This window comes from Panicum virgatum, chromosome 7N, assembly GCF_016808335.1.
Source record: "Panicum virgatum strain AP13 chromosome 7N, P.virgatum_v5, whole genome shotgun sequence".
NCBI classification, from domain to species: Eukaryota; Viridiplantae; Streptophyta; class Magnoliopsida; order Poales; family Poaceae; genus Panicum; species Panicum virgatum.
This window is the reverse complement of record NC_053151.1, coordinates 14,588,697-14,610,523: the sequence shown is the minus strand read 5'-3', so window position 1 is coordinate 14,610,523 and position 21,827 is coordinate 14,588,697.

Here is a 21,827-nt window from a genome sequence, read left to right as displayed (position 1 = left end):
GAGATTGCATGACTTGTTTCTTCTTGGATCCTCTCTTTGATTTTACAATAAATAGAATACAAGTGTGCCCTGTTTTTATCCTACCTGGAGCTCCACAAAGGCTTATAGCAGTAGGGAAGATCAAAGGCAAATACTGCCCTGGTAAGGAAATACAAGATGAGTGCCTCGAGAGAGAGTTATCCTGGGAGCTTTGCCATGTTTTCAAAAATCTTTCAAAAAGGTATATCCAGATTGATTGCAGATCTAGAAACAAGTAAGTATTACTTTATGCACCGTTCTAACTCTCAATAGCCCAAGACAAGGAGATAGCTGAAAAGCCCCATGAGAGAGTAAGGTAATTGAGCAAAGGTATGCTAACCAACATATTTGAGCTTAAAGATGAATCTCTTTGCCTCAGACTATGACATGACAGGTAAGGTACAAGTCAAAGTGATTTTCTGATCAACAACCTGATTTGTCCTACTTTGCTCGGGACGAGCAAAGGACAACTTTGGGGATCTTGTTGACGCTCACTAACGACCATTTCTAGGCGTCAACTTGATCAGAAAATCATGAGAGTTTGCATTTCTTACACGTACTTATATTCAATAAATTTCCTAAACAACACTTTACCTTCTAGAATATGCAAGTTGTGTTTTTTAGCTAATATGCAGGTTGCAAGCACACTTTGGTCCAGCAGAAAATCACAGAAAATATCAGAGCACCGATTCAGGCTCAAATGGACCAAGTGTAGCCCAAGAACCGATGCAAAACAAGTCAAGACAGGCCAGCCCAAGCGTGGATCAGACAAGGAGGCCCAGACAAGCCCAACCCCCAGCAGTTGGGGGTGGTTGGCGGCCAGGGCAGGCCGGCGGACCTATAGGTCGGCCGACCAGGCCCATGGGCCCCACCGCCTCAACTTTGCCACGTGGCGCCTCCCTGTTGCTCCTTTAGGTCGGTTTGGGGTGCTGCGGCTGGTGGCTCCCTGCTATAAATACAAGTGGGGGGATAGAGAATAGGACACACACACACCACACACCACTCATCTCTCCTCTCTTGCATTCCTTGCATAGTCTTTAGGCTTAGTGGAGTTTAGGAGAAGTCTAGGAGTCATCGAGTCGCCGGTGTTGCTCGAGAGTCTGGTATGGGTTCATCTCTAGCTCTCTCTTGTAATATTCAGTTGTTTGTAATAGAATTAGACTATGGTTACCGATATCTGCTTGGAGTATATTCTGAGTTATCGAGTATATGCTTCTTGTCATGGTTGCGTTATAATTTTATGCTTGCATTGTATGATCGCCCTGTGCTGGAGATGATTAGTCTTTTGTTCTTAGAACTCTATCAACTGCTCCAGTATTTGTATGATTGCTCTAGTGTGATGTCTGTCCATTCGGAGGGTGGGAGCTCCGCGCGGGACACTAGAGTATCCCTTACTAGTGTAGACATGGTTTCTAGATTAGCTAAGTGTTGCTAGATGTCAACTATACCCATGGTTTGTAGAGGTAGCCGGCAGGTGGTGACAGCCCTGTCCGAGCATGAGAATATCCAATCTAGATAGAGCTCACGAACTAATCTATATACTCTCCCACTCATCGCCTTCCCTGCGGAAATATAAATGACATCCCGTTATACTCTCGGGTAAAATGCTACAGCGGTATTCCGTGCGCTTACAGATTTATTCGTAGTTCATGAAATACTGCCACTCCAAACTTGGCATCTGCGGGCGTCATCGCCAGGTGACGTTGGTAGGCGCCAACACTAGATCGGCCGGCCTGGGGTTTGCCCCATTTTGGCCCAAATTTGCAGGTGTTGATCCTAACTTCAAGTAATCATCAAAACTTATGGAAGTTGTTAATGTTAGTAAAAATCATAGTAATATAGTTCCAAAAGTATGAAATCCGAAGGAATGTTGGCGGTAAAAATCATCAAAATCGACCGCCAACAGACGCGATCTTCTACGAATTCATCTGCGTATTTTTTGTGTTTTCTTCTTATTCCGGAGTTGTGCTCCTGAAAACATAAATCTTCGAAAACAGCTATGGAGCTAGGTTAGTGATACAAATATACGAGTAAGAGGTATGGTTTTCCTTCTTTTATGAGTATAGTTGACGGTCATACTTCGCACTTAACGAACGCCTCGACACCGCCGCCTAGTCCGCTGAGGATGCGAGGCGGGAGCGTGAAGCGGCACATGGGGAGCTCCAAGGTAAAACTCTTACCTTGCTCCCTTTGTTCAAGTAGGGGTTTGGTCTTGGGGATCTGACCCCTGTTCCTTGCCCTTGCAGCTCTTCATAGGTGCCCGCAACGAGGTGGCCAAGCTGTGCCAAGAGCTCTCCGAGGCCGTTGATTTGCAGAGGAAGATCGAGGCGGCGGCGGCGGCCGAAGCAAAACGGCTCCGCACCGCCATCGACAGCTTAAATGGCACGGTGGAGCAACTCCGAGGCGAGGTGGACTAGGCGTTGTTCCATGCGTACACTCCGCATTCTCCATCGCGCAGTGCTGCTACATAAAAAATCCTCTTTGATCTGGTGAGCGAGGGATACCCCAACGGCTACACCGACGAGCAGCTGGAGCAATTTGACGCCGAGGTGGAGCCGTTTGCCCGGGCCCTCGCAGAGAAGTTGAAACTTTGATTAGTGTTATTGACAACAGTGGTGAACAGAAACTTACACGTATGCAACTGGTTTTGTAATAACTTTAAGTTTGTGGCCTTTTATTTGGGAAAAGGTGGGATTTTTTGTGCAGTCGCCTGGGGTCGCTAAGTTGGGAGGGTTTCGCCATAACGGGGGCCGCGCTCTATGGCCAAGGGTGAGCGAGCGTCGTAGCCTCGGTGGCGTTAGCTGCGCGGTCCATCCCTTGGTCGTGGGGTTAGCTTGGGGTTATGAATTAGTGCGTTCATCCTAGCGCCGTTGCTGCTCATTTTTTTTTGCAAAAAAGGTTTGACCCGGGGGTGTACCCCTAGCCCCCGAGTGATTTCTGACCATCACGCTGGTGGGGGTCAGGAATCATTCAGAAGATGTGCGGGTCAGACCCTTGAGAGAAAAGTTTTTTCGGAAAGGAAAAACAACGTGTCTTTATTACTACGATTGAGGTTTATACAACTGGTAGTTCTAAGGGTAGAGAATGACGTAGCTGCGTGTCGGAGGGCTTCCAGGCGAAGATGTCTTTATTAGGGCAGGCGGAGTCCACAAGCATGTTCTCCTACTTGGGGGTCGGAGTCGTGCCGACCCTCGACCTCTTGTCTCCCGGCCTCTACGGATTGAGAGGCGACTTCTTGACGTCCTCGGTCAGCGCGGGCGATCCTGTCTTGCGGTTGGAGTCGGGCGTCTGGTGGGGCATGTCAGTCCTGATGAGAGAGAGTCTCTCAGAGGCGATGACCGCTGAGGCAAGCTCACAACTGTCTACCTCACACTAAAAAGCGCGCTGATATGTCGATCCCATGGTAATAACCCCGCGCGGACCCGGCATTTTCAGCTTGAGGTACGTGTAGTTCGGGATGGCCATGAACTTCGCGTAACAAGGCCTCCCCCAGGATGGCATGGTAGGCTCCCTTGAACCCCACCACCTCGAAGATGAGGGTTTCCTTCTGGAAGTTGGAAGATTCCCCGAATGTTACGGGCAGGTCCATCTACCCGAGCAGTATCGCCCACTTCCCTGGCACGACGCCATGAAAAGAGCCCCCGAGGATCGAAGGCGTGCTCGGTCGATTCCCATGGCATCGAGGGTTTCGACGTAGAGGATGTTCTGGCCATTGCCTCCATCCACCAGGACCCTCGTGAGGCACTTGGTGTCGACGATCGGGTCGACGACCAATGCGCATCTCCCTGGCTGGGGGACGCCGTTCGGGTGGTCGCCACGGTCGAATGTGATCGCGGCGTCCGACCACCAAAGATACGTGGGCATCGCAGGCTCGGCTGCAAACACTTCCCACCGTGTGATCTTCTGCTTGTGCTTGGACTCGCAAGCTAACGCACCAAAAATCATTAAACAACCATCGGTTTCGGGAAAATCACCTTGGTTTACCTTCTCGGCGGCGTCCTCCGGCTCCGGCTTCTTCTTCTGCTCTCCCCTCCTTGCGCTGTTGCCGAACCACCTCTTGGCTAAGCCACAGTTCTTGAGGAGGTGCTTGACGGGGTAGACGTGGTTCGAGCACGGCTTCTCGAGCAGGTCGTCGAAAAAATGGGGGGAGTCGTCCTCTGGGGAGTTGCCTGGCATGCGTTCCACGGCAGCGACGTACTCTCCTCCCTTACGCTTGTTGTTCTTCCTCTTCTCGAAACACCTCGAGGTGCCTACGCCAGCCGCCTTGTCGCGCTTCGCCTTCACGCCGTGAGTTCAGTCGAAAAGCATGCCCACGGCGTCCTCGCGCGGAGGCATGATTGGTGGTGATGTCGAGTAGCTCTTTGGTGGTTTGTGGGCTTTTCTGCTCGAGCTTATGGACCAAAGTCTTGCAGGTGGTCCCCAAGATGAACGCACCGATGACCTCGGCGTCCGCTATGTTTGGGATGGCGTTGCACTCCTTGGAGAAGCATCGAATGTAATAGCGGAGGGACTCTCCTTGGAGGCAATCTGTCGGCAGCTCTTGAGGTCCCATGAATTCCCTGGGCATTCGTACGTGCCCTAAAAATTTCCTACGAAGATCTCTCGCAGGTCCCCCCCAGTAGTGGATTTGGTCTGCAGGAAGATGTTCCAGCCAAGTTCGTGCCGAGTCCGCAAGGTACAGGGGGAGATTTCGGATGATGAAATCATCATCCTCTGTAACACCCTAATTTAAATTTCAGCTTTTATTAATAAATTTAATTGGCTTTATTTAATTTTCTATGGTTTATTATGATTAGTCTTGCATTTAATCTAATTTTGTTTCACAAGTAATTAAAATTTGTCTAAGTTTAAAAATTTGTGGATGCATTCATGCTGGTGCATTGTTCCTTTTGTTTGAGTGTTAGAGTTGAATTCAAATTTGAATTTGAATTCAAATAGGTTTGAGTTAGTTTGAATTAGGAAATGGAGAAGAAAAGGAAAAGAAACCCACCCAATAGCAGCCCACCGTAACCCAAGCCCAAACCTGACCGGCCCACCTCCTCACCCCGGCGGCCCAGCCCGCTCCCACTCCTTCCCTTTCCCTCCCGCGCCAGCAGCCCACGCCGCGGCCCAGCTCTCCCCGCGCGCCGGCCTGCTCCCGCAAGCGCGTCGCCCGCGCCCCCACTGACCGAGCGGCCCCACCTGTCATCGCCCTCCTCCTCCTTTCCTTCTCCAGCGCGCCAACAGAACCCGACCTCCCCGCCGGAGATCTCGCCCACACCCAACGGCACGGATGAACAGGATCACCGCCCGGCCTATAATTGCCCCCCCCCCCCCCCGCGGACACCCTGTTCCCCATCCTACGCGCTAGCACCCCCAACAAACCCTAGCCGCCGCCCTCCGAGCTCCGAGCGGAGCAGAGCCCCGCGCCGCCATGTCCTTGCCGCTCTGCTGCTTCACGGCCACCGAGGACCACCACCGGACCCCGCCTGAGTTCCAGGAGCATCCCCGGTCATCTCCTCTGCCCGCTGCACCACGCTTCACCCAGGATTTCGACCCGAACTCGTCGCCGGTGAGTTGCGCCGCCCGCTCGTTTTCTCGCCGCTGGTGGCCCTTGACCCGCTCTAACCCCCGCAGCACTTCCACAGGGTCGCTCCGTGTCGATCCTCGGAATCCAGGAACCCGGAGACGCCCAGCAGCGGCCGGACCCCGAGGTCTGCCCGTGTGCCGTCGCCGAACCGATGTCGTCAACCCTTCTACGCCACCCGCCTGCCCGATTCAGTGCTAGGTGAGCACAACCCTGGTCCCCTCTACGTTTTGTACTATAAATCTTGTCACGTAGGCCATTCCAGTGGCCGGAACACCGGCCGCCGATGACTCGCCGCCGCACACGTCCCTGCTCCGCCATGGCGGGCACGCTGCAGCACCTCCTAGCCACGCACGACCCTAGTTTCAGTTTGCTTTGGTTCTACGCAAGATCCACGAGCCATTTTGCAGCCACAATCCAGCACCAGAACGGCACGAACGCCGCACATCGGCGAGCGCCGCCATTTAGTTCCGCCCCCGCCGTCGAATTCACCGCCCTGAGCCGTGCCAAGTCCCGTTGTAGCCCTAGATCGATCACGCACAGCGCGCCGGCCCTCCTAGACCCAAGAGCTGGTCGATTTGACCCCTGGAGCACTAATTGGTGAACTCCGGTGAGCTCCAGCTGCACGCCGCCGCGGGAACTCACCCCCGACGGCCCAGCGCCGCCGCCTGCGCCCCCAATCTTCCAGAGCCGCCCGATCTAAAACGTGCGTGCAAGATTAGATCTAGGATTCTTTAGATCCGAGCCGCCAGATCTAGATCCGACGACCGAGGATTACGCGTACCCCTTCGGCCTGGCACAATTGTTAAAGAGTCCCTCAACTTTTCCTTATTCAACCCGCAGTCCATCTGTATTCAAAAGTATTTCCAGATAAGCCCAGAATTTATCGTTTTAACCCCTGAGCTTTCCCAAATTAGTACCCGCCGTCCAGTTAGGGCCTTTTTGCGCGTCAGCCCTCGGACCTTTCTAGTTTTTACGTTTTAGTCCTCGGTTTTGCCCAAAAACCCCCTGGAACTCCCGTTTTCTTACAGATAGGTCCCTGGATCTTGTTTTAAGCGTAGTTTTCACGTTTTAGCCCTGTTTTAGGCGTTCTTTATGTCCACGCGATCGTTGTAACGCGTAGAATAGTTCTAGCATAGTTTTGTTTGCTATTTTCGTGTATTGTTGTACTGTTTCTTAGTTTTTGCTATTGTTTGCATGTATGTTTATGTTGTGTATTGTTTTTGGCCATGTGTTCGTGAGTAGACGTTGATCCATCTGAGGAGCCCCAGTACCAGTACCCGGAGTAGCCGTCTTCCGACCAGTTTGAGCAGCAGCAGGAGCAGTACAAGGAAGGCAAGTATAACATGAACAACCTATCACTTTTAAATACACTTTCATACTGCATTTTAATACTGTATGCCTATAAGGATTTTCCTAGCCACTTTATTATCCTTTATATATCCTTTGGGTTGCATTTTGGTTAGTTGTGCTAGGTGCCGCGCTATAACACACTTGGTCCTTTTTAATTAATTTGATTAATGGTTTATGCAACTTAATTCTGGGAGTGGCCCTCTGTGCTTCGTGCTTGGGTGGCTCACGTCTCGTTAAAATATGTTTTGTTAGAAACATGGTTTAGGGGGCCAGCACGGTGCTTAGTGCTTGGTTGGCCACTCTCCATAAGGACCGGTTCATAGAGCGACAATCTGGGACAACAGCGCTACCACAAGACTGGAATGGGACGGTCTTGGCTTACTAATTAGGTCTTTTTGGTTTGGAGTAACTTACCTGCGGGGCAAAGGGTGGTAAGCTTCAATGGTCCCTGCTCCTCCGGCTTGGTCTGTGCTTGGTTTGCGCACCTGTGCTTGTACCCCCGTGAGGTGGGCCCCATCGTCGCCGATCTAACTCTTCGCGGTTACGCCTTACCAACGAGATTCTTTGTAAAGGCCTCGTAGTGAGTTTGCTAGCCATCTCACCTAAGGAAGTGTGATGAACAACTGGCATAGATCACGACTTGTGGGTAAAGATGTGCAACCTCTGCAGAGTGTAAAACTGGTATACTAGCCGTGCTCACGGTCATGAGCGGCCTAGATCCTCCTTTTGATTAGTGGGGTTATCTTCCTTTGACGAGGCAGGTTTCCCCGGGTGGCTTGGTTCGGTTTGGTTCTCAGTAGTTCTTAATTAATTTTGATTAATTATTATGTAACTGGGTTTATGGTAATTCACCAACTTGTAGTAATTAGCTTTAATAAAATTTTGCCAAGATTAAAAGCTAATGTAGTTGAGTCAGCCAATCTTAGAGCCTCATAGTTTGTGTTATACTTGTTGAGTACAAGTTGTGTACTCACTCTTGCCTACTCTACTCTTTTTCCTCGGGATACTCTACTGCTGCTCAGTTCCTGCCGACGCGAGCGAGTTCACCCGGAGCTACCAGGAGTACGAGGACTTCTAGGCATTCGTCTCCCAGTCGACGTCCCTGTGGCGCCCTACTTCCGAGAGTTCTTCGTATATGTATTCTACGCTTCCACTGTATCAGACATTTTGTCATTAATGTAATAAATAACATTCATACTCATTTTAATATATCTTTTTACGTGATATGTGCTGTGATATATTGTTCATTATGTTGTATATACGTGTGACTTGATCCTGGCACGTATATGATTGCTCGGTTTATGTCCTTTTATAAACCGGGTGTTACATCCTTCGTCCCGCCGGCTCGACAGGCATGGTGATAATCGTCGTGCCAAAGGCCGTGTCAGACCCGGGGCAACGGGACTGCTTAAAGATATAGAATGTTCTAGAGTAAGGGATAGCTCATGGATGTACCTTACCTCTTTTGTAACTACCCGAATAGGCGTAGAACTAGCTGCAGTACAAGGAAACTACCCGATCGTGTTGTAGAAGGACTCCGACTATACTCAGCTAGGACTTTCCATGTAACCCTATACCCCCAGATATATAAGGGCTGCCAGGGACCCCCTCCAAACAATAATCTACACCTAAGGCAATACAAACCACCACACAGGACATAGGGTATTACGCAACTCGCGGCCCGAACCTGTCTAAATCTTTGTGTTCCTTGCACCATCGAGTTCCAGAGCCGCCGATCCCTACCTACAAACCCTACTGCTAAGGGTATCTCTGAGCAGGCTTGGCGGTAAACACCGACAGCTGGCGTGCCAGGTAGGGGACTCGGGGAGTTCATCGGTGAGTTCGATGGCCACTTTCACATTCAGCACCATGACGCCTCCCAGAGGCGCCACCTTCATCTTCGGCTCATGGGTCTGCGTCGCCAATGGTTTAGACGGCTTCGATATTCACTTAACCAACTCTCCCATGCTGAAGAGCTCCACGTCGGAAGATTCCAACAAGATCGCCAGATCTCATGATCGCAGCATTACGTTGCTTCCCGACCTCGCCAAGGAGATCGAGTCGAAACTCGAAGACAACTCGAGTTCTACTCGGACTCAGATTGATCTCAAACCGAATTCTACTCGGATTGGGACTCTTCTTGCGCAACCCGTCTTTGGTCTGCGCAATTCGTCATCTACTTATAAATAGATGATTAAATCCATCTATGAAAGTAGCTTGGATCACGTGCTACGCGTCGAAAACCTCTCAGTCACCGCCAGTTAGGAGGCACCCGTTTTCGGTGTATACCCAGATCCAGCCGAGTTACCTCAAGACAGCCTGGATTTTATCACCAATGCACTGGCTAAGATGCAACTCAAATCTTGCCGAGGCCACACTCTCGCAGAACTACTCGACAACCTACGAGAAGTCGCCAGCATTGAGGATCTCCCGTTTCAACACGGCACTCCCCTCGTAACCAAGAGGGAAACTGGCTCAGGCGGAACCATCCTAGCTGATTACGAATCAGACCTGGAAAGCTTCTCTCATGAGCGTTTGGTTCTGATAATCATCCAGCCCGGGGGCGCTCCAAGCATCCATGATCCCAACGAAGCCTTGGATCAGATCTCAGCAGACAATCTGACCCAAGGTGCTCCAGCTGATGAAGACGAAGTCACTCGTACAGCCCGCAGGGAAAGGAATCAACACAAAGAAAGTGCGCAGGACTCGTGTGACCGAACATGCTCATCTCCCGCCATGCAACCTCAACAATGAATTCAACAATGTTGCGGATCCTATCTTCAGAACACCAATCGCCACAATGACAGAAGCAACCCTGTGACTCATGACGATGCCCCAAAATCGCGAGTTGGAACGAGTCATAAATCTCACCAAAAACACTGTTGCCCAACTCGAGAGATAGAACCCCCTATCCTCGCTTCACAGTACGCGATCAAGGGCTACTGCAACAGCAATACCTCAAGCAAGCCGTAACCCAGGAGGCCACCAGCGTCAACAGCAGCAGGAACAACAGAATCAAAGAAACCAAGAGGATCAGGAAGCTGCGAGTAGTCATCGCCCCAGAGGTGGCCAACCACAAGCAAATCAAGCTCCTGGCCCTCAGCCTAATCGCAACAACAACAACCATGGGAACAACAGGGAAGAGGTAGCCGATTCCATTGTGGACGCACGGGACATCATCAACGCAAGACGCAGAGCGCAACTTGCAGATAACTCCGACCGCTTCCAAGCCCTGAGCAAGGCTTTCGACAACATCGAGTACCCGAAGGATTTCAAGCCTACGAACATCCAAAAGTATGACGGTAAGCAAGATCCTACTCAATGGTTACGATTATACTTGACCACTATTAGTGTTGCAGGGGAAGACAACAACACCAAGGTCCTCTACCTCCCGATGGCCCTGGAGCCCGTACCCCTCACGTGGCTCAAAAGCTTGGCGCGCGAGTCAATCCACTCGTGGGAGGACCTCAAGAAGGCGTTCATCGACAACTTCCAAGGGTCGCTACATCGAGAAGCTACTCGCCATGCCCTATCCATGATCAAGCAAGAGCAAGGCGAGTCGATCAGATCCTACGTCAAGCGCTTCTTTGACACAAGAGCTACCATCCCCAACATCGCCGACGACGACATCATCGACTACTTCTAGAGCGGTATCACCATCCAATCACTATACCGTGACTTTGGGCGTAATCGGCCCAAAACAGTGGTATATCTACGCGACATGATGCAGCACTGGGCTGATGAAGAGGAGAAAGAACGCAGTCGCTTCCCCTGCCGCAACAACGACAACAATGGGAAGCGCTTTAATGACTGTGGACGCCCTAGCAACCAGCAGGATCCTATGCGCAAGCGCAAGCCTGACGATACAATCAGCACTATGGATCGCACCCCGTGTGGTAAGAAGGGCAACAAGCCGCAGGATCAGTTCGACAAGATTCTCCACAACAAAAGATGTCCAATCCATCCCAAGAGCAACCACTCGATGTGGGAGTGCTCGATCCTGCGCAAATCCTTCCAGTCGGCACCTGCAGCTGCTCCAAAGAAAGAACAAGATAAAGATGATGAAGACGACAAGAAAGATCATGATAGTTTCCAACAGCCGCAAAACGTTGTCAACGTCATATTCGGAGGAGATCCTAGCTTCTCCAAGTGAGCTCAGAAGCTCCTACTCAGAGAGATCCACTCAGTCAAGCCAGCAATTCAGAGGAAACTCAAATATAGCGAGGTCCCCATTACCTTCTCCAGGGAGGACCAGTGAACTAGCTTCTCTGAACCTGGAAAGTTCCCGCTAGTACTCGATCCAGTCGTTCAAGGCTCCAAGCTTACTCGAGTACTCATCGACGGTGGAAGTGGGCTCAACCTGATCTTCGCAAGCACATTGGTAAAGATGGGCCTCAACTATATGAGTCTACTTACTCCAAGCAAGGCTCCGTTCTACGGCATCGTCCCCGGGAATTCTTCTACACCAATTGGCTCGGTTACTCTCCCAGTCACGTTTGGTACAGAACAGAACAGAACTTCCGGACAGAATACATCAAATTCGAAGTAGCCGACTTTGAATCCTCTTATCATGCTATCTTGGGAAGACCTGCACTAGCCAAATTCATGGCAATACCGCACTATGTTTACCTGCTTTTCAAGATGCCAGGCAATACAGGAGTCCTTTCACTATGTGGAGACCTCCTCAAGTCTTTTGAGTGCGACAAGGAAGCAATAGATCATGCCTCCACTATCCGGGTTCCTAGCTCCGTCAGCGAAATACTTGTTGCTGCTAAGAAACTCTCCCTCAAGGAGTCAATGCCTTCCAAAAAGCAAAGCCAATCATCGGTTAAACCAACTGGTGATGTGGGCACCAAGACTATCCAGTTACAGAAGGGAGACGACTCCAAGACAGCCATCATCGGAGCAGGACTGGGTGACAAATGGGAACTCGAGCTCGTCAACTTCCTTAGGGCCAACCGAGACGTATTCGCGTGGAAACCAGCGGATATGCCAGGGGTGCCCAAGGAGTTGATCGAGCATGCCTTGAAGGTCGACCCTAATGCCACACCAAAGAAGCAATGGCTACGGCGTTTCTCACCGGACAAGCGAGAGGCCATCAAGAAAGAGTTGGCAAAACTACTCGCAGCAGGGTTCATCAAGGAAGTCTACCACCCTGATTGGTTGGCCAACCCTGCGCTCATCCAGAAGAAGAACAACAACGAGTGGAGGATGTGTGTCGACTACACTGATCTAAACAAGCATAGCTCGAAGGATCCTTTTGGGCTACCACATATTGATCTAGTAATCGACTCGATAGCAGGATGTGTCATGTTATCCTTCCTCAATTGCTACTCAGGGTATCATCAGATTGCCCTAAAAGAAGAAGACCAAATCAAGACGGCCTTCATCACCCCTTACGGGGCATACGCCTACAAGACCATGTCCTTCGGGTTGAAGAACGCTGGCGCTACCTACCAGCGTGCGATACAATTGTGCTTCTCTGATCAGCTACATCGCAATGTTAAAGCCTATGTTGATGATGTTGTTGTCAAAACGAAGACCCAGGATCAATTCATTACTGACCTGGAAGAGACCTTCAACAACCTCCAAAAATTCCGCTGGAAGCTCAACCCAACCAAGTGTGTCTTTGGTGTACCCTCTGGAAAACTACTCGGATTCATCGTCAGTAACCGAGGAATTGAGGCTAATCCAGAGAAGATCAATGCCATCATGGCCATGAACGCTCCAGCTACCATCAAGGACGTCTAGAAATTTACAGGCTGCATGGCAGCCTTGAATAGATTCTTGTCCAGGCTTGGCGAACGGAGATTACCCTTCTTCAAACTCCTAAAGCAACAAGATAAATTCGAGTGGACTATAGAAGCCGCGGAAGCACTCGAGAACCTCAAGCATCATCTCCAATCACCGCCGATTCTAACAGCTCCACTACCTAGAGAGGAATTACTCCTCTACATCACTATGATTACCCATGTAGTCAGTACAGCGATAGTAGTCGAACGCCCGGAGGAAGGCCACGCTTATGGTGTCTAGAGACCAGTCTACTTCATCAGCGAAGTACTCTCAGAATCAAAGGTTAGATATCCATCAATTCAGAAACTTCTATATGGAATTCTAATCACCTCCAGGAAGCTCCAGCATTACTTTGACGAATACAAGATCTCAGTCATAACCGACTTCCCATTGGGGGATATACTCCACAATCGGGATGCCACTGGACGAATCTCAAAGTGGGCAGTTGAACTGGGAGCTTTGGAAATCAACTTCAAGCCAAGAATAGCAATCAAGTCACAGGCACTAGTCGACTTCTTGGCTGAATGGCGGGAAAATCAAATTCCAGCACCCCAGAACATTCCAGAGCATTGGGTGATGTACTTCGATGGCTCACTCAAGATCGACGGGGGCGGCGCACGAGTTTTGTTCGTCTCCCCCAAGGGAGAACAATTGGAGTATGTGTTCCAAATCTTGTTCAAGGTCTCCAACAATGAAGCTGAATACGAGGCATTGCTGCCCGGCCTCAGACTAGCAGTATCTCTCGGCATCAAGCGACTACTTGTCTACGGCGATTCTCTACTCATCGTTCAACAAGTCAATAAAGAATGGGACATCAACAAGGATACAATGGACGCATACATTGCAGAAATCAGAAAGTTCGAAAACAAGTTCTCAGGATTGGAAATGCACCACGTCGATCGCAACAACAACGTGGGAGCTGATGTCCTGTCCAAACTTGGGTCCACTCGAGCAGCTGTTCCACCAGGAGTTTTTGTCCATGAACTTCACCACCCATCAGTAAAGGAACAAAGCCAACAAGCCACTGACACGGAGGCCCCGGCCACAGTCAGAGAAGTGCTGATGATTGAAGAAGATTGGCGGACTTAGTTTATCGACTTCATCAAAGAGTTCAGGCTTCCACCACATGTTGATCGTAAAAGCGCTGAAGCTGCCCGCATTATCAGGCGTAGCAAGAGTTTGGTCCTCGTCGGCGACAACTTATACAAGCGCTCTGCTTCAGGCATCCTCATGAAGTGTGTTACCCCTGAAGAAGGCAAAGATATCCTCAGAGAAATACATGAAGGAGTTTCCGGCAATCACGCTGCATCAAGAACACTAGTCAGCAAGGCGTATAGGTCAGGATTCTTCTGGCCAACAGTTGTTTCGGACGCAGAAGACCTGGTTAGACGGTGTCCTGGATGCCAATTCTTCGGCAAGAAGACTCATATTCCAGCACACAACTTGATAACAATCTCTCCATCATGGCCGTCCGCCTGTTGGAGTTTGGACATGATCGGACCATTAACCGTCGCTCTAGGAGGATTCAATCATGTGTTGGTAGCAGTCGACAAGTTCACCAAGTGGATCGAGTACAAGCCCATAGTCAAGATCTCATCAGATAGAGCAGTGGACTTCATCTCCAATACTATCCATCGGTTTGGTTTTCCTCACACCATTATTACAGACCTTGGCTCCAACTTCACGTCACAATCTTTTTGGGATTTCTGTGACAACTCCTGCATTGAGGTCAAATATGCTTCAGTAGCTCATCCTTGGGCAAATGGACAAGTTGAGCGCATTAATGGGTTAGTACTCGATGGCTTGAAGAAAAGACTCTATGACGCCAACACCAAGAAAGGTGGCAAATGGATTCAAGAACTACCTCATGTAGTCTGGGGGCTGCAAACCCAGCCTAGCAAAGCAACTGGACAATCTCCTTTCTTCCTTACCTATGGGTCAGAGGCTATACTACCCGCTGATATCATGTGGAGATCCCTAAGAATAGAAGCCTATCAAGAAGGAGAAACAGATGAAGCTCGACAACTGGAGTTAGATTCAGTCGAAGAGGCCAGAGTCAACGCCTTAACTCAATCGGCTAGATATCTTCAAGGAGTCAGACGCTATCATGATCGCAACGTCCAGCAAAGATCCTTCAACATTAGAGATCTAGTACTTCGCCAGATTCTGGATGAGACAGGACTGCACAAGTTAAATTCTAGATGGGAAGGTCCCTTCATCATAACTAAGGTTACAAGACTAGATTCATACAGAATCACTGATGCAGATGCCAATGAGGTACCGAATTACTGGAACATCGAACACTTGCGCAAGTTTTATCCTTGATCCAAGCAGCTTAGTGGTGTCAGTTGATTTCTTTAATAAAGTGAGGATCCTTATTGGCATATTGACCACATTAAAAGGAAATTCGACGGTATCACCAGTCCAGGATAAGCTTACACAGTTTTCCATCAGGACAACTACACAAGCCACATCCTTTCCCTTAATATAAGGGCACAACCTACTCGTCTAGCTCGAGAAGGTGAATAGATACATTTACTAGTTGTCCATCTTGGATAACTCGACGGAGTTCATCCTAACAGGTCAACTATGAGGAACTCCAGCATTGCTGTAAATGCAAAACTACTCACTTGCTCAAGTACGTTATGGATACTACTACATTTTGTCCATCTTGGGCAACCCGACGGGGTTCACCCTAATAGGTCAATCTTAGTAGTTACTACAGTCCACAATTTAGACACCTTACTCACCTCGCTCGAGTAAGTTTCGGATATCTTTCTGGCATTTACATCTTGGACAACCCGACGGGGTTCGCACCTAATAGTTTTGCCTTAAGGATTACTCCATTCCTTGGTTAAAGGACACCTTACTCACCTTGCTCGAGTAAGCCTCGGATATCCCTATGACATTTACGTCTTGGACAACCCGACGGGATTCGTACCTAACAGTTTTGTCTTATGGATTACTCTAGTCCTTTGTAAGGACACACTACTCGCTTGCTCGAGTAGTTTATGGACACCTTTACAAGTTTTTCAGATCGGGTAATCTGACGGGACTCACCCAAAATGATTAACTTTAAGGATTACTCCATTCAAGTATTCTACTCGACTAGTTCATATTTATCCTACGGTATCAGATCATGCTTCTGAAGACACACCAACAGGATACGAATTATGGACAACGACAAGAATCAAATGAAGATTATAGGAGTTGTTACAAGCAGTCTACTCTGCCATGTTCTTCAGAATTTCCTCCGCAATCACATCTGATTCCTTACAATACTCACGGAATTTCTCATCAGAGCAACTGGGAGCTATTCCTTTAGCTATCGGAGCTAAATTAAATTGAGGCAAGTATGACTTGACAACTCCTATCATGTGGGTTAGATAATTCTTGGAAGTAGCCGTCATAACATCAAAAATTTTCTGGGGAGCTTCTTCCAAACGCTCCACCAAGGACTTGCTACTTGACGCCTCTTCTTCAGTATCAACCACATCGACAAGAGCTTGAGCTGCTGCTATTAGTCGAGTATGGTCTTCAGGAGAACCTGATGGGAAGATATCTCAGAAATTGATATGACAAAGCAAAATCAAGACAAAAGATCGAGTACTTACAGGCTTGGGCAGTCTGCAATTGCTTTTGCAGCGTGGAGTTTTCCTCTTGAAGCTTTGATCTTTCTTCTTCAAGATTCTTAATCTGGCGCTTCATATCACAAACCACCAGATGATGCTGCTGACTTGCTTCATAAAGTTTACTTAGAGCAGCAAGGGCTTCATCCAGTCATTTGGCAATCATGGCCTTTTGCTCCTCTAAGATCTTCCGATTGTCTACAGTCTTATATAAAGCATGAGACTTCAAGAAAGATCGATTGGCTACATCCTGAGACAAACAAGGCGAATCTGGTCAGACATCAACAACTACTCGACGAAGACAAGTAGCGGCTGAAGACTCACCTTGGTAAATTTAAAGCTTCACTGCATACAATCTGTAAGTTTCTTCATGTTGTCTAGAGACAATAGTGGATCATCAAATAGCTCCTTTCCCAACTCTTCCTGGGCTGACTGAGGCATAGACTGGAATGGTACCAGTCGAACGAAAGGATCTTTTGACCCTTCTGCTCCACTACTCCCAGATCCACCAGCATTGGAGGCTCCTTCAGTAGCCGCATGAGTATCAGATGTTTCAGGGTTTGGTTTGCTTGGATTCACAGCTGTGTCTGCATTCGGCAAACTGGCAGCTGGGGTCTCGATCAACCCAATTACAGGAGATTCGGGGGCTGATCGACTAGTTCCTTCCGAACTACTCGACACCCAGTTGCAGAAGTTTGGACTTGATCTTTCTCATGCGCCAAAAGGTGTTGGATCATAGCCAAGCAAGATTCTGAATAAGAAAGCAGAGGCAAACAAGGATAAAATCAACAAAATATTATATACTTACTAGCCGGCATCGAGACGAGGAACTTTTCTTTGCAACATTGATCCGGGAGCCACCTTCCGTTTCTTGCTGTCGTCAGAATCAGCATTTACGGAAGTCGGAGGCATACAATACTAGGATTTATAATTTTTCTGTAGAAAGAAGCCAGTACTTAGTCAAAAGATCAAACATGGTTAACTACAAGTATTTGACATGGTATCTAAAACACGTACCCAGGCATTCTCGGGAGGATTCTGTGCCGAGAAAAGTGTTGGAAGCTTCAAAGACTTGTTGAAGTTATTGAGTACTTTGCAACATCTCTTGATTACTTCTGACTGAGCCATTGGCTCTGGTGACATCCTAGTGGGATCTTCTGTGCCTTCATATCTAAAACCAGGATGCTTTCTGTGGCAGAACCACCTGAATTATCCTGGCTCAAGTGCGCTGGCCATCACCATAAAGGCAATACCGACACAAACACACTTCAAACGGAACAATTCTTGGTCTGTCGGGTAACGTCCCGATACAACCACCGGTTCTCGGATCGAACAAGCATACCCCGCACGAAGGCGAGTCCAGAGATATTACAACCACATATATTACAACACAAGCATAGTAATTATTACAAACCAGTTCAAAGCAGTATTACAGAACCAAACTTAGTAAAACAGTTATACAAGCCATAACTTTAAGTTCAGAGTTTGATAAGCAGCGGAAAGAGAATACGACGGCTACAACACGTCGCCAAAGTATACCAAGCAAGCCCAAGCAAGGTATCACTCGTCAGGGTCATTGCCGGCCGAAGACGGATCCCACTCTACGAACCAGCTAGGAGGCAAAGAGCAGGGCCAAGACAGACTAGCGATCTATTCCTCAAAACTCATACCTGAAAAAGGGTTTCAACAGCAAGGCTGAGTATTCTAATACTCAGCAAGACTTAACCGTCAACGGGTATACATAGCCCACGTAACTAGACTATGCAGGGCTCTGTGAGGCTCTGGTTTTCCTTTTGCTAAAAAACAATAAAGAGTAGGTCCTTACTTTCAAATTTTAGCATCCAAGATTCTAGTTGATTAACCATGCTATGTAAGCTACTACTATTCAATCATGGTAGATCTTTAAGCAAACATCAAGATTGATCATAATAATGTTGCTCTTATTACTCTGTGTGGCAAAGAGATCAAGCAGTCCCAAACCGTGAGAAGCGGTCGATTCGAATCGAATTTGTTAACCTGGCCAGGCAGACCTAACACACACGTTTGGAACACCGTCGGGTCATTCCCAAACAACCGTTTACCTTTCTTTCCGACCTATGGATAGTGCCACTCTCCCCGACTACAGGGCACGAAGGTCCAACCTCGTCCCTTGTAGCCGTGGTGTTGCGCAACATAAACATAAATAAAAACCTATCTCTAAGAGAGAGTGAAAGGTATATCCACTCACCGGTCCAATCGGCTAGTACGTTCAAAAACTTAACCAGCACTACCACACACCGCGACCTTAGCAAGTTCATCAACACAGACGGGGTCTCACACAAGGTCATGATATTGAACACAACCCCGTCCGTCGTCCTTATATTGATAACAGAAAGTAAACAAGCAATTCCTATAGAGCTCGCGAGTGATAGGCAACCACTCGACTTTTACCGGTCCTATAGCTTAGCAATTATTCGAACTCAGTTCTAGTGTTCAGTACATAGGTTACTAGGATCATGCATCTAGGGTTTCAATTCAAATCCTAAGAACTGTAAATGCACAAGTAAGTAATAACGATAAATGGTAATAATTTGAAATATAGGTTATGTCCGGGGCTTGCCTTCTCGGTAGTCGCTAGCTAGGTTAGCCTTGGGCTCTTCCGGACTTTAGTCCGGGTCTTCAATCAGTACGGCGGCGTTCACTTGGGCTTCGTGATCACCACCTTCGGACTTCGGGATCAGCTCGTACGTCCCGTCCGCTAAAACAGTCGTATCTATATGTGATGCAAGAAATATTATTACGACAAACTCACTTCACGATAAAGTTGTAGTCTAACACTAAACAAACATACTTATCGCATGGGCAATCGTTTATAGAGTAGATAATTAACATTTCTAACTACACAAGGCATCATGATCAATAGCACAAAAGAAGCTCACCAACTTCATAAACAAGTTGTAGTGGTTTCCTATAGCAAGCAAGTCATGGTTTGCTAATAATTAAACAACTCAGTACACATTCAGTAGTAAAATTAAGAAAAAAAATCACACCAAACAGAAGGTAAACAGAGTGATCTACCCTACAAATTTCATACCAAAACATGCAGCCATTTATTCAGGACAAATCATTTATTCAGACAACTCCTAGAACAAGATTGAATTATAAAGGTTAGACCAGAGCAACCTAGAAGCTAACAATTTAACAGAAGGTCGACACAGAGCTAACTTAGCTACTGTAAATGTTTCAATATTTAATCTACAAAGCATTTATTCTGAAAAAATAAACAAAACTGACAGAAAACTAACAAGATTCATTTGTATCTTCTGTTCTAGTCATGAACTGGTGCTCAAATTCTACAGACAGTAACATATGACTAAAACAAGGCTCTACAAAAATTACCAAGATTGTCTAAGCAACAAAACTATTTAACATGATTAAAGCTCACTTAACAAGTATTAAATAAAATAAATAGCTAAACAGAAGGAATGACCACGAAATTTTTATAGCAACACTAGGGTCACATGAAAATCTCACCATAAAAATTTCACAGCAAGACAAGGTTTCAATCATCAGTTAAGAAAAAGATAAAAACAACTAGCATTTAAACACTAGTAACACAAATCTATTTTTACAGCAAAAACTTTCAACTAACACCCAACATATTATGATTCTATTGTAATAATCTCTTCAAGAGGATTCCAAAACATCAAGATTTGCATTTTTCTGATTTTTCTCTGAATTTATATGGAATTTCAAAGTTTACAGCCAAAATAACACAGAAGTCCCTACTGACACTATTCATATGAGTCTAGGGCTATTAAGATAACCCCCTAGGATTCTTAGAATTCTAACAGAGAGGTCCTTGGGCATGGTCAGAGAAGGGGCGCGGGGTTGACCGGCCAAATCCGGCGACGGCGATCGCCGGCGGCGAGGGTGGAGGGGCGTGGGAGCGAGAGGAAGTCAAGGCGCACCTCTGGGTAGCTTGGGAGGTCGAGGGGAGGGTCGGAGCTAGGACGTCGACGGCGAGCAGCGGCTGTGAAGCTCGGGACACGGCGGCGGGGTGGCTCCGGCAGGTTCCGGGCGAGGAGGGGTGAGTGAGCTGCGCGAGGTCGAGGCGCAGCTGATGGAGGGGTCAGGGTGGGCGGAGAGGCTGAGGAGAAGCGTGTTCACAGCGGCGTTGAGCTTGCCGGCATTCGGACAGAGCGGCGGCGGCGTTCTGGGGTCTGGCGTTGGGGAAATGGTGAAAGAACGAGGGGAACGGGTTGCTGGGGTATTTGTAGTGCTCATACGCGCGAAAGATCGAGAGCTGAGGCTCTATCTTGGCCGGGCCACGACGGCGGCGAGGTGGCGGCCGGCGGGCGCTCGGTTCTGCGTGGCACGGGGATGGAGGCTCCAGCGCGAGGAGTAGAGGGCGGTGGGAGCTTGGGCACGACGCGTGGAGAAGCTTAGCAGTAGGAGGTGGCACCCTGGCCGTTCCACAGCGGCGGAGGCAGCGCCGCTGTCTGCCGGCGGCGTGGAGCAGAGGAAGCAGGCAGGCAGGCTGGAGGAAGGGGAAAGTGGACTTAAATGCAATTTCAGAAATTCCAGGGATCTTACTGTAAACCAGCAATAACTTTTAATCTAGGGCTTAAATGAAAAAGTGCCCAACATGAAAGTTGTTCAACTTTTCAAGATCTACAACTTTGGGTTTGTGCAAAAATTTATTTGATCAAAGGTTAAAGAGTTAATTTTGAAAACATAAAGAGGATTTGAATTCAAAGGACTTTTGTCTTTTTCAATGCAAATTCACTTTAAATCTAGGCTGAAATAAAAGATTCCCTGCCAAGAAATGATTACACTACATTTTGCAATTAAACCCTCCACAAAAGCTATAAACTCACATCCTATTCAAATAAAACTATACAGTTGACCTTAGAACAATTCATAATTACACAAAGGTCCTTAAAATTTTAAAATAGGCCCTTGCTCAAACAATTTCACACATGAAGCACAGGAAATAAATGTAGTTTTAGTGTGCAGACACCTAGGGTGTCACACTTTCGCAGCTGGAGAGGCTGCGTCCGGCGACTGATAAACGAGAAAACCACATGATCTCCAGTGACTCCTTTCTTCTTAACAATGGCAATTGCACGAAGAATGGCTTCAACTTGATTGCCACTAGGTCCTCTACTCGACCAGCTCTCCTGGACTTGGGGGGCATCAGCAGTTCTTTCTGGAAGTGGGGATTCAAAATTCCCAACATGGAACCAGGACTTCTTCCATTTGGCTCCTTTACTCGTCGGATCATAAGATAAGTACTCGCCTCGGCTCTTAGGGCGGAGTACCAATTCACATCCCCCGACGACGGCGGGATTGGTGGCATTAGGAATTAGAACAAAGAAGAAGAAATGTTGAAAAAGGTGGACATGGGGGAGAATTCCAAGGAATGCCTCACAAAAATGAGTGAAAATTGAAAGATGCAAGATGGATTGGGGAGTGAGATGGTATAA